At 41.5% G+C, this 12,400-nt stretch overlaps 1 protein-coding gene across 8 annotated transcripts in view; it reads left to right on the top strand.

The window, feature by feature from the left end:
- WIPF1 (WAS/WASL interacting protein family member 1) overlaps positions 1-12,400 on the top strand; it is an 82,105-nt gene that overhangs the window by 29,561 nt on the left and 40,144 nt on the right. For 2 of the 8 annotated variants that reach the window (XM_037912234.2, XM_037912230.2), the window contains exon 1: positions 95-345. The exons of 4 other annotated variants lie outside the window; for them this stretch is intronic. The gene's annotated coding sequence lies outside the window, so the exon portion shown is untranslated. Of the gene's footprint in view, positions 1-94; positions 346-8,258; positions 8,329-12,400 lie in introns of those variants that run through there. 2 more of the 8 variants (XM_043525293.1, XM_043525291.1) reach the window with 2 other exon arrangements.

Raw genomic sequence — 12,400 nt, 5'->3', positions numbered from 1 at the left:
AAAAAAAAGCCAGCTAATGATATTGTAACAGCACCATAATATTCAAAGTGCAGCATTAATATAAATGAGCAGCATACAGTGATCCATTCAGTCCTTTGCAAGCAGCCCCCAAAAGAAATGTACTGGGTGTCTTTCTGGCTATGCAGAAATGTATGAACTGTTCATCTTGACATTGTGGTTACAGTATGTTTGTAGTTCTTCATATGCTTCTGCCCAGTAACTGAGGCAAGTTTAACAAGGTGCGGTGAGGAAGTGTGATGTCACATGCAGCTCTTACAGGAAACAAGCTAGAAGATATTTAGGGGAACTTCAGAATTTGGTGATTTCCAACGGATTAAACAACAGGTTAGTCTTTCTGAAATGGCTGTTTCTACCCGCTCTAAAGATGTGTTATATGCATTTTAAAGGTCCCTTTTAACAGTTGACTAGGAGGGCTTTAGCAGAAAACTTATGTTAGTAGCTGTTTGTAAGCATGAGCTATTACAGGAACAAACATGGAGACTATTATGAGCATGAAAAAGTAGCATTTAGCATGGCTTGCTGTATTGGGATGGTGTAGACTTGAATTGTTTAAAAAAATATGAACTTTTTAAATTAGATTTACACTGTGGAAATACTCCTACTATCTGTTTTTGTTTATTTGTTTTTTTGTCGTGGAGGGGTCTTTTTAGATTCTTTATATTGAACAAAGGAATCGATTTTATAAAACGAAAGTTCAGGTGCTAATAAATACAGTAAAGTACTTTTTAAAAGGTAGATACAAGTTGTCAGCTAGTGTACGAAATTTTGATATTAAGTGGAGAAAATCTACAATTCCTTTTCTTTTAACGTACATAAATTCTTGTTTAGTCACTTAGTGCAGGATTCTTATTTTCCCTTCTCTCCATTCTGCTCTTTTCCCACACCCACCCTAGATTTCCTATGGAGATTCTGTCTCAATCTTTCCTCTACTTTGTTTCCCGTGCTTGGAAATTTGTAAGTGTCTAAAATGAAACTGAACCAATGTCTTTCATGTTCCACCTGGAATACACAGGGAAATAAGTAGACAGAATGAGATCTTCTTCTTTTTAAATTTTAAATCCAGACTAAATTTTTCTTTTAAGGGGTGAAAAGATGTGTAAAATTTTAAACATTACTAGAGCATTGTATTTTAAAAAAACAAAAGGTTTTTGAAAGTCAGAAAACTCAGCATGAAAGTTAAAAATAAAAGAAACCTCTGAAAGGTAGGAAATAGAATGTTGTACTAGTACTTCTAAAAAATCTAAGCAGAGATCCTGAAATCAAGATAGAGACATATTCTTTATTGAGTTACTGCATTCTTACAAAAAAAAAAAAAAAAAAACCGAGGAGTCCTTGTGGCACCTTAGAGACTAACAAATTTATTTGGGCATAAGCTTTCGTGGGTTTTAGCCATGAGTATAAAATCATTCAGCAGCATGTCAAGGACCATGCTGACCCTTGCCAGGCTGTTCCTCCTACTTGCCCCAGTTAGTAACACAAGTTCTCCCACAATGGCTATTCCTGTGCTACTGCTCCTCCTCATCCTAGCAGCACATGAAAGCTCCTTGCATTGGTCCTACATGGAGCTTTGAAACTCTGCAAGGCAGAAGCTCCTGCAGAAGTCCAGCTTCTGTCAACCATTACTTGAGTAACTCTCAAGGTCTGCAGAGTTTATAAACCCAGGAGGCTGCAAGCAAAAGCTGTCCGATTCAGGTCTGAGAAGTTTGTACGCTTTGGTAAAAAGGCTCTTAGCCCTAGCTGAGTTTCCCTGATCCTGCAGAACTCAAGTTTTGCAAGCTCCCAAACTCATTAAGAATCTCTGCTCCAGTGGAGTATATAGTCTTTACCAGGACTCTGTGGACTCTCTAAAACCCAGGTACTTCTCAGAGGTTCACCAATAAAATTAAAATGAGCACCCCTCTTCTTGCAAAAAATAAATAAAGGCATTACTCCTCATTGAGGATGGAAGAATAATCTGAATGGTGACATTTCTTTGAATTATAACATACTCCAAAAAGATAGGAAACCTCTCTTTTAAAAAATAAAAATCTTTGATTAGTTTTCAAATGCCTTGTCGTGTTACTGATTAGACTTTCAAAAATCACCACTTCTGACAGGGGACTAAACAAGAGATATTGACGGCAGATTGGTGTAGCAAGAGGACAGGTAAAAATTGGGCATATAATGTAAACTTAGTCACAGTATAAACTATAAAGAAGTTACCATCTCTCCATGATAGCTAATGGGTGAGTTTCATGGGATTGCCGTATAGCTAATTGTTCCGATATTACATTGTGAGGGGAAATAGTAAACAAAAGTAAAGCATAAGAATGGCCATAATGGGTCAGACCAAAGGTCCATCTAGCCCAGGATCCTGTCTTCTGACAGTGGCCAATGCCAGGTGCCCCAAAGGGAATGAACAGGTAATCATCAAGTGATCCATCCCCTATCGTCCATTCCCAGCTTCTGGCAAACAGAGGCTAGGGACACCATCCAATTTTCCATCTTCAGACTGTGTTGTTTTAGTTAAAATCCCAGCTCTTGGAATCATATACATACTGAGAATTTCAGCTTTCAGTGGAAGAAGAAAAAAAAAGTAAGATTCTACCCATCATGGTCACAGAGAAAAGATAGACACATGAAGCCTAAAGGCTCAAAATCAAAAGGCAAATAAAAGACCCAGAAAGCTGGTGTGTAAGTCAATCTCTCGCATTTTGAATGCATGGACTTGGCAATACTGGAAAATGTTAAAATAAAACTTTCAGTCCATAGGAACAGTGACATTTGCATGGTGTGTGTTCTGTTAGTCAGAGATCGTAGGCTTGACTCCATCAGCTGGGACTCTTATTTCTGTGCAGTTCTTGGTAGTGGGCACATCAGTGGCTGGCAGCTTTTTTGTTAAATATGATACGAGTGTGATTAAATCATGAGGTCTTCCCAACTGTCCCCATCGTCTGTCCGTGTCCCTGTCCCCCCCGCCGCTGCCGCCATGCTCCTTTTGTGCTCAGTGTGAGGCTTAGGCTTTGTCTACATGGAGAGCTGCACCAGTTTAACTCAAGGTGTGACTCTAAAATGATTTAGTTAAAACAGTGCAAACCCTGGTTGGACATTATTTCAGTTTAATAGTGGTTTAGCATAAATCAATTAGGAATTAATGTAAACTAAATCAAAATATGCTACTCTTAAACCAAAATAAGTGTGTCCACACTGGAGTTTGCAGCTGGTATTTAAATCAGTTTAAAAATGAATTTTTTTAAGCGGCTGCAACTTTCTCATGTAGTCAAGGCCTAAGTTTCATTCTGCCACCAAGAGTGAAGGCAATTAGAAGAAGTACAAAAGAAGGGGAGCTAGGAGAATCAAAAATCAGAAAGCAAACAATGGGGTCAGGAAACTTTTTCTATAAAACAGGCTACTGTGTCAGTCTCTTATATAAAAAGGGAAAAAATATTAATTTTTCAGACAAATTAAAAAGGAGGGCTGCAAAAAGAGAATAGAATATAAAATGGATCTGGAGGGAGAGAGAAACTAAAACAAAATATAAAAATAGAACCAGATGGGGACAAATTCTGTGCTCAGATAAATATGCATCTTCCACTGAAGTTGATGAAGGGCGGCCAGGGGTATTCTTACATCTGTCTAAGGGTATTATTTGATCCTTAGCTTGTAAAGTAGAGAATTTGATTTGTTTGTGTTTTTTATCTATGTTCTGGTTGAATTCTGCAGGGAAGAAAGCACACAACTCTGTAAGTTTGTGGTAGTTTAGAAGTGACCTGCAAATAATAATTAGGGCTGTCAAGTGATTAAAAAAATTAATCATGTGATTAATCGCACTATTAAACAATAATAGAATACCATTTATTTAAATATTTTGGATGTTTTGTACATTTTCAAATATACTGATTTCAATTACAACACAGAATACAAAGTGTACAGTGCTCACTTTTTATTTATATTTGATTACAAGTATTTGCACTGTAAAAAAAACAAAAGAAATAGTATTTTTCAATTCACCTAATACAAGTACTATAGTGCAATTTCTTTGTCATGAAAGTTTAACTTACAAATGTAGAATTATGTACAAAAATCTGTTTTATTTTTGAATGCAATGTAAAATTTTAGAGCCTGCAAGGCCACTCAGTACTATTTCTTGTTCAGCTAATTGCTCAGACAAACAAATTTGTTTACATTTTCAGGAGATAATGCTGCCCGCTTCTTGTTTACAATGTCACCTGAAAGTGAGAACACGTGTTCTCATGGCACTGTTGTAGCCAGCGTTGCAAGATCTTTATGTGCCAGATGCGCTAAAGATTCATGTGTTCCTGATGCTTCAACCACCATTCCAGAGGACATTCTTCCATACTAATGATGGATTCTGCTTGATAACAATCCAAAGTAGTGCGGACCGACGCATGTTCATTTTCATTATCTGAGACAGAAGCCACTAGCAGAAGGTTAATTTTCTTGTTTGGTGGTTCAGGTTCTGTAGTTCCTGTGTTGGGGTGTTGCTCTTTTAAGACTTCTGAAAACATGCTCCACACCTCATCCCTCTCAGATTTTGGAAGGCACTTCAGATTCTTAAACCTTGGGTCGAGTGCTGTAGATATTTTTGGAAATCTCACATTGGTACCTTCTTTGCATTTTGTCAAATCTGCTGTGAAAGTGTTCTTAAAACGACATGTCCTGGGTCATCATCCAAGACTGCTATAACATGAAATATATGGCAGAATGTGGGTAAAACAGAGCAGGAGACATACAATTCTCCCCCAAGTAGTTCGGTCACAAATTTAATTAACACATTAATTTTTTTAACAAGCGTCATCAGCATGGAAGCATTTCCTCTGGAATGGTGGCCGAAGCATGAAGGGGCATACAAATTTTTAGCATATCTGGCATGTAAATACCTTGTAATGCCAGCTAGAAAAGTGCCATATGAATGCCTGTTCTCACTTTCTGGTGACATTGTAAATAAGAAGAGGGCAGCATTATCTCCTGTAAATGTAAACAAACTTGTTTGTTTTAGCGATTGGCTGAATAAGAAGTAGAACTGAGTGGACTTTGTTTTGTTTTTAGTGCAGTTATGTAACAAAAAAAATCTACATTTTGTAAGTTGCACTTTCACGACAAAGAGATTGCACTACAGTACTTTTATGAGGTGAATTGAAAAATACTATTTCTTTTCTTTATCATTTTTACAGTGCAAATTTTGTAATAAAAAATGTACACTTTGATTTCAATTACAACACAGAATACAGTATATATGAAAATGTAGAAAAACATACAAAATATTTAATAAATTTCAATTGGTATTCTATTGTTTAACAATACAATTAAAACTGATTAATGGTGAATAATTTTTTAAATCGCGATTACTTTTTTTTTAATTGTATGAGTTAACTGCGATTAATCGACAATCCTAATAATAATGTTTAAGAAATTCCAGATTTAAAAATGTGCTGAATTTTCCCCACAAAAAGGAGTAATAGGAGTGTTTAGCACAGGGGTGGACAAACTTTTTGGCCTGAGGGCCACATCGGGGTTCCAAAACTGTGTGGAGGGCTGGTGTAGTGTATTAAATTGCTCCCCATAGGAATATGCTACTTACGGTGTACTACTTACGGCTCTCGCAGCCTTGCTGCCCCGCACGAGCACGCAGCCCCGCTGCCCAGAGTGCTGGCGGCATGGTGAGCTGAGGTGCCGGGGGCTAGCTTCCCTAGCCGAGAGCTCAAGGACCAAGCAGGATGGTCCCGTGGGCCGTAGTTTGCCCACCTTTGGTTTAGCACAACACTTAGTCACTCGCCAATTCCTGCTGTGTATGAATCCAGCTTGCATTGTGCTGGTGACTTCACACCTGTCACAGAACAAACTGCTATGGCTTGAAGCTGACCCATCCTACAGGGTCTGATGAGTGAACAAAAATGCATAGCACTGTAACTAATATGTATCTGAACCTAATAGGCTAGAGTCCGAGATTAGAGGAAGCTTCCAATGTGCATTTCACTTGATTAGTATAGTTCACCCAGGGACATCAGATGGAGCAGGAGTTAGTCTGGATGTTTGACCTAAAAATATAGGTAAGTTTTATAAGTTGTTAACCTGCTGAATGATCCCCTTATCCTACCCGGAAGGGCATTCACTACACTATTCCAGAGTCACTGGATTTTTAAAAAGACAATTTTCAGGTCTTTTTTTAAAGCCGTTTCATTGCCCATAGCAATGTGCCCCATCTGCTGAGCTGGCCAACAGTATCTTTTGTCTGTTGTGGTGTTTGCAGTACTTCCCTCACATGCCTTGGTCCCCTCCCCCTGTTTGAATTCAAGTTCTGCAAATCATTTCTGTAAGCGGCTGTTCAGGGTGGCTGGAGGGCGTGGGGGTTGGTTTCAGCTTTTGCTGGCATTTTTCCTATAGTATTAAACTTCAGAAAAGCCTGTTTATTATTAAGCTATTCACTGAGTCTTGGTTCCTTCAGGGGGGCAACTGCAGAAGCACCATTCAGTCTCCTCAGAACTTACCTACCCGCACATGCTTGTTGTGTCCGATTCTGCTTTCACTTATGTTGGTTTTCACACTGGTGTAAGTCCACTGATAGACTTACATTCATGTGGGACTAAAATCAAGCTCTTTCCTTATTAGAGTCAAGTATTGCCTCTGGGTGCGCACACAGCATCTTTGTGCCTTCACCAATTTGCCCAAAGAAAAGGGGCAGCACCCCCTTGGCACAACTGCCAGAGTTTCCTGTACAAATTCTCACTGCCGCGAGCAAATGCATTTCCTCCCTGGTGGCAAAAATAGATGCGTGTATAAGTTCAGGGACTTCTGATAATTTGGCCCTCTGTAGATACCAGTTCCATGCTTTTGTCCTGTTAAACCACTCAACTTTGGCAATGTCAACATTCTCTTTAACACAGAGCCCCTGGTATGTGTGGGAGGCTTGGGAACTGTGGCATGGGGGTACATAGAGCCTGAGGTGGTGGGGAGAGTTGTAGCGAGTCCTTGAAAGATAGAGGGGTAAGGTAGGGTGGCATAGAGGGAGCTTGTGGGGGAGAGTAGAGGGGAGCAAGGTAACAGTAAGTTCAGATACAGAAATAACAAAGTGTGTGTGACCTACTAGTCATTACTTTTTAGAAGGTTCCTTATTGCACCAAAAAAAAAAAAAATTGGAAGGATTTTCCTGGGGAAGAATTAATGGCGATGTTGGCGGGTTGTTTGAAATCCTTCTGATGTGGCAGTTTTCTTTCCTGGTGCCACAGGAATTATTTAAATTCTGGCTGTTCCAAGGTTAAGTGTATCAGATCCTGAGCCAGACCCACAAGCAAATTGGCATGTACAGTATGTTTTTCCAAAGTTAACTGCATCTTAGAGCTGTAAGATTGTATCAGCAGATCAGGAGCTCACAGAAGGGCTTGCTTTGACCAAGCATCATGAATTTCTACTTGTCCTAACTCCTGAATTTGTATAAACAATTATTTTGCAAGTTTGCATATTTGGATCCATAACTATAGCTGTACTATGAAGCTAAATCTTAAGATTGGACTGGGCTTTTTTACCAAAGAAAAACCACCTTCTCCAGTTAATGCTTCTGTGGTAGAAGGCTTGATGGAGGTGCAGTTTAATGGACTATGATATGCAGGAGGTCAGAGGACTAGATGATCGAATTGTGCCTTGTGTCTATAAACTCTCTACAGATTCACAGCTGGTTGGCTAACTTAGCTTGATGTAAAGGTGATGCAATCTTTCCATGCGTCTTTACCAATAAATACAACAATCAGTAAGTGTCTGTTTTCAAATTCATTTTGAGTATGTGCTAGTGGGAGCTTGGCATTATTCCAGGGATCAACAAATATGTACAAAAGTGAAATTTTATGTATTTCTTCCTTTTGTGTCATCAGTGGCAGAATTCACCCTTTTGCTGAAAAAGTGGCAGGGATTTAGTAGGATTCCCTGTGAGCCAAGCTGCTATCAAAAGGGTACCATCCCCCCCTCTAGTGCTGCATCTTTCCCTTGATTTGGGATGCCTTCATAGCTTCCAAGATCAGAAGGTACCACTGTGATCACCTAGTCTGACCACCTGTGTAGCGCAGGCCAGAGAACATCCCCAAAATAATTCCTAGAGCAGATCTTTTAGAAAAACATCCAATGGCAAAGACTTAAGATTTTGTCAGTGATTGGGATTTTTATTCTCCATGGTCATGTTGCATGCCTGTGTTTATAAGACCCATCAAACACAGGCCTTTAGCAGACTTTTTGCTTTACCTTGGCAGAAAAGTCACTGTCTCAAGGGCAGAGATGATGAACAGGTTCTTGGAAAGAGCTAGAAAAGAGAGCACATCTGTAAGTTTGTATGGCTGCAGCTATTTATTGTGAAATACCAGGTCAATACTGTCACTATGTCCAAACTCGTGCGTTCAGGAAACTGAATGTTTTTAAAAGAACACTTGAATTAGTGGCGATGTGTGCTGTAACGGAAAGTTTAGTGCTATATTGAGGGAGGAGTAACACTGATGCATTGTTTTACACTGGTCCTATTCCAACTTCACAGTGTATGGCTAATTTCAGAGTCTCTGTATTGACAGCTTACTTTGACATTGCTCCAGCTACTAATGAAAGCTGATGGATTTATTTTTAAAGTGTGGGGAAACAGCAAACTTTATATTACTAGAAAGGCAATGAGAACTTTCAAATGTATGGTACAATAGTATATTCAATGCTAAAACATTTCAGAAAGTGTAACTGACATGTTATTGCTAGGTTCCTCCTGAAGATTTGACTTTCCTAGTTTGAAGTCATCAGATGCATTGGGTTTGTTGTGTTATGCACTGTGACAGAGTATGGAGGTACTATCCATCACCAGCACCCAAAGGGTTAACTCTAGGTCTCTGCTATACACAGATGTTCATAGCAAGGTAACAAAGCAGGCCTAGAAATTGCAAGCCAGAGGCAGCAGTTAATTCTATGCCCTGAGCCAGGACCCAGACACTAAGAACTAATATTTACACTGAATTTCTGGCTGTGTAAAACCAGTTTGTTTTGTTGTAAATAGAGCTTCCTAAAGAATAACAAGTTAATGAGGAACATAGGTGGCTTGCTGTAGTGTAAGTGGATGGGATCTTTTTCACCTTCCACTGGCTTTGTCCATTGTGGTCCTTTTCCCCTCTATAATTTCTCACCATTGCTACTATTGCTGCTCTAAACAGGATTAGATGAACAGCACATTGCCTACATTACACTAATGAAGCTACACTAGTGGTAGCAATAGCAGGAAATCTGAAGGTGAAAGAAAAGCTAATGTAGACACAGCCTGTGAGTCACTCTGGTTGATTAAAAGCACCTTGACGAATTCAATAATCGCAAAGTCCAAATCTTGCAAGGTCTTTCTGTCTCTTGCAAGATCGCCATCCTGGGCTGCAGTGTTAGGGTAACATTTGCTCTCTTGAGAATAATGCTTTCGTGACTGAACAAAGGACCACAAAAGCCCCCTGCTAGTTATAGAGTTGACGTAGACACAAAGCTAGAGATGGGCTTGGGGGTCTGGGGTTCCTCCATCCCGCTTGAAGGTTTTGGGGCTCAGTTTGAGGTGGTTCTTCATTTCTATACCTGTATGTAATTCAGAGATTTGAGGAACTGGGCTTCAGTCCACATATTCTAAACTCCATTTCCAAACCCGTTTAAATTTAAACCCAATTTATCTTTGTCCATGCTGTCCAGTCAAACATGGTTTAACCAGAGTTAATCTGCACAGGTTTTAAACTATACATTTTAAACGTGCTGAGCAAATCTGGGACCCAACACCTCGCTGCTGCTTGCCATTCCCGTTATAAAGAGGAAACTGAAGGGAAAACTAGCTGCCATTCCTTGAGTTCCTCCAGTTTAGGGACTACAACACAAAGCATGCCACAGTCAATCTGTAAATCACTTTCTCTTGTTGCGAGGGGATATTTCTTTATGCTATTGAATTTCAATGTGTTAGTAATGATTGAGATGTTAAACACTGGTCACGAAATTCAGTTGTTTCCCTCACTATTTGTAACACCTCTTCCTTGAGCATAATAAGTACTTTGCACAGGTACTGAAATGTGCATTTAAGAGTATATAATGTACTACAGTGTGTATATATAGGTGAGTGTTTGCATGTGGCTTCATGTGTGCTGGGGTTCTGTCTCCTTCAAAGTGTGCAAAATTATAAATAGATGATTGGAGGAGGCCCCAGGAGACAAGGGCTCAGTGTGCCTGGTGGCCGGAAATGCCACCGAAAGTGTCAGAGACTCTAAATTAGGGGACTCAAACTCAATTTACCTTAGGGCCAGTGCCAGTCCTCAAATCCTCCCAGCGGGCCAATAATGTCACTGAAGATTAGAAAAGAAAAGATTAGATTAGATTCAGAAAAGAGAACGTTTATATTGTATTTTTTATTTCAAATTTCTTAGAAATAATAAAACTGTCATACAACTTTATACAATTCGTCACCTGCCAGAGAGTTTTTAGTGTTTGCCAGACACCTGGCATCGCTTCAGTTCTGTCAGTTTGTTGATGTTTGGCCTCAGTGACTGAGCAGTTGAAACCTTCAGGATTGCAGCAAGGTGTGCATCAGATAGTTTAACTGGCTTGCTGTCTGGAGCAGAGTGTATTGTACTTATGTGTAGTAGATGGAGCTCCCTCTCCATTGTACAACCACTGCCTATGAATTTCACTGATCTTGAACAATTATTTTTAAACCCAATTTCTCAACTGGAAGTTTTCCTGAGCTTCTCTTTGGGCTCTGAGAACAAACCTGAGATACTTTAGCTCAAAGGAGGACTTCCTTCAACTATTCTGAATGCCTGAGAACATGTGAATTCATGTGTGCTGTGGTTCTGTGTCCTTCAGAGTGTGCAAAATTACGGAATGAATCTGTAATGAAAGTGCCTCCTCAACCATGCAGAAATTAGTGGTGCTACAGGAGCACTAAATGAATTTTCATATATTCCACTTTATTTCTCACGCAGCTTGTGAAATTGACTGATTTAGTGAACCTTTCAGAGTGTCTACGCTGCAGCTGGGAGTGAGTCTCCTAGCCTGGGTAGTAAATTTGTTAGTCTCTAAGGTGTCACAAGTACTCCTTTTCTTTTAGCCTGGGTATACAGACTTGTGCTAGCAGGGCTCAAGCTAGCATGCTAAAAATAGCAATGTGGCTGTTCCAGCTCAGACAGAAGCTTGGGCTGTGAAGTCCACCTGACCTCTTAGGCTTAGGAGCCAAAGCTGGAATGACCACATCACTACTTTTAATGTGCTAGCTCTAGGGTTACCATATGTCCGTATTTTCTCAGACATGTCCTGCTTTTTAGTTCTTAAATCGCCGTCCGGGAGGAATTTTTAAATATCTAAAACATCTGGGATTTTGCCACATCTGTCGGGGATGCCTTTTGTCCCAATATCTGGGACCGCTCACCTCACCGCGCGCACCAAAGTCCTGGGGCTGGCGGTGCTTCCTGGGGCAGCTCCTGGTGCCGACCTCCAGCAGAAGCATGCAGTGTGGGTAGCCCCTAGGCACAGAGGTGGAGGGGGGTCTCCGTGTGCTGCCTCCTGCCCGGCTCCCTCCTGCCCAATCAGAGCTGCGGGGGTGGGGCTTGCAGGCACCAGCAGAGAGCCCTCCCCCTCCCCCCCCCCCCCCCCCCCGACCCGACCCGACCCTAGGAGGAACCAGAGGGACCTGCCAGATGCTTCCCGGGAGCCGCCCCAGGTAAGCACCGCTGGGACTCCCCACCTCGCCCTCTGGCAAGTTCCTCTGGCTCTTAGGGTCAGGGCAGAGGGCTCTTTGCACACTGCCGGCGCCTGCAAGCCCCGCTCCGCAGCTCCGGCACGGAGCTTGTGCTTGTGGCGGGTGCAGCACGTGGAGATTCCTCGGCTGCCCTGATCCTAGGAGCCAGAGGGACCTGCGGAAGGATGGCTGAGTAGGCGACTGGGGTGGGGTGAAGAGGCGAGCGGTGAGCCAGCAGTGGGTGGAAGGGGGAGAGTAGGTGAGCGAGGCGGGGGGCAGTGGCTGGCTGGCGGGCAAAGAGGCAAGTGGCGGGCGGGGAGGGTGAAGAGGCGAGCGGTGAGGGAGCCAGCAGCGGGCGGGGTCCAATGGGGCAGGGAGGGGGTGGAGTTGGGGTGGGGCTGGGGGGCATGAACAAATACCCCCCCATAGAGTGTCCTCTTTTTTGAATATTCAAATATGGTAACCCTAGCTAGCTCAAACCCTGTTAGCACAAGTTTATCGGCCTAGGCTACGATGCTCGCCCCAGCTGCAGTATAAACATATCCTTATAGTCGGGTCCTGCATTTCTGAGAAACCACCTCTTTCCATGTTTTAGACCAGCAGCTGAGATCATGTGGGATGCTCAATCTGATAAACCCAAAATTTACATACTTGGTGAGCCTTAATGCT

The sequence above is a fragment of the Chelonia mydas genome, chromosome 11, assembly GCF_015237465.2.
Source record: "Chelonia mydas isolate rCheMyd1 chromosome 11, rCheMyd1.pri.v2, whole genome shotgun sequence".
Classification (NCBI taxonomy): Eukaryota; Metazoa; Chordata; order Testudines; family Cheloniidae; genus Chelonia; species Chelonia mydas.
Note: the sequence above shows the minus strand (reverse complement) of the source record. Positions and strands in the feature narration are given on the sequence as shown.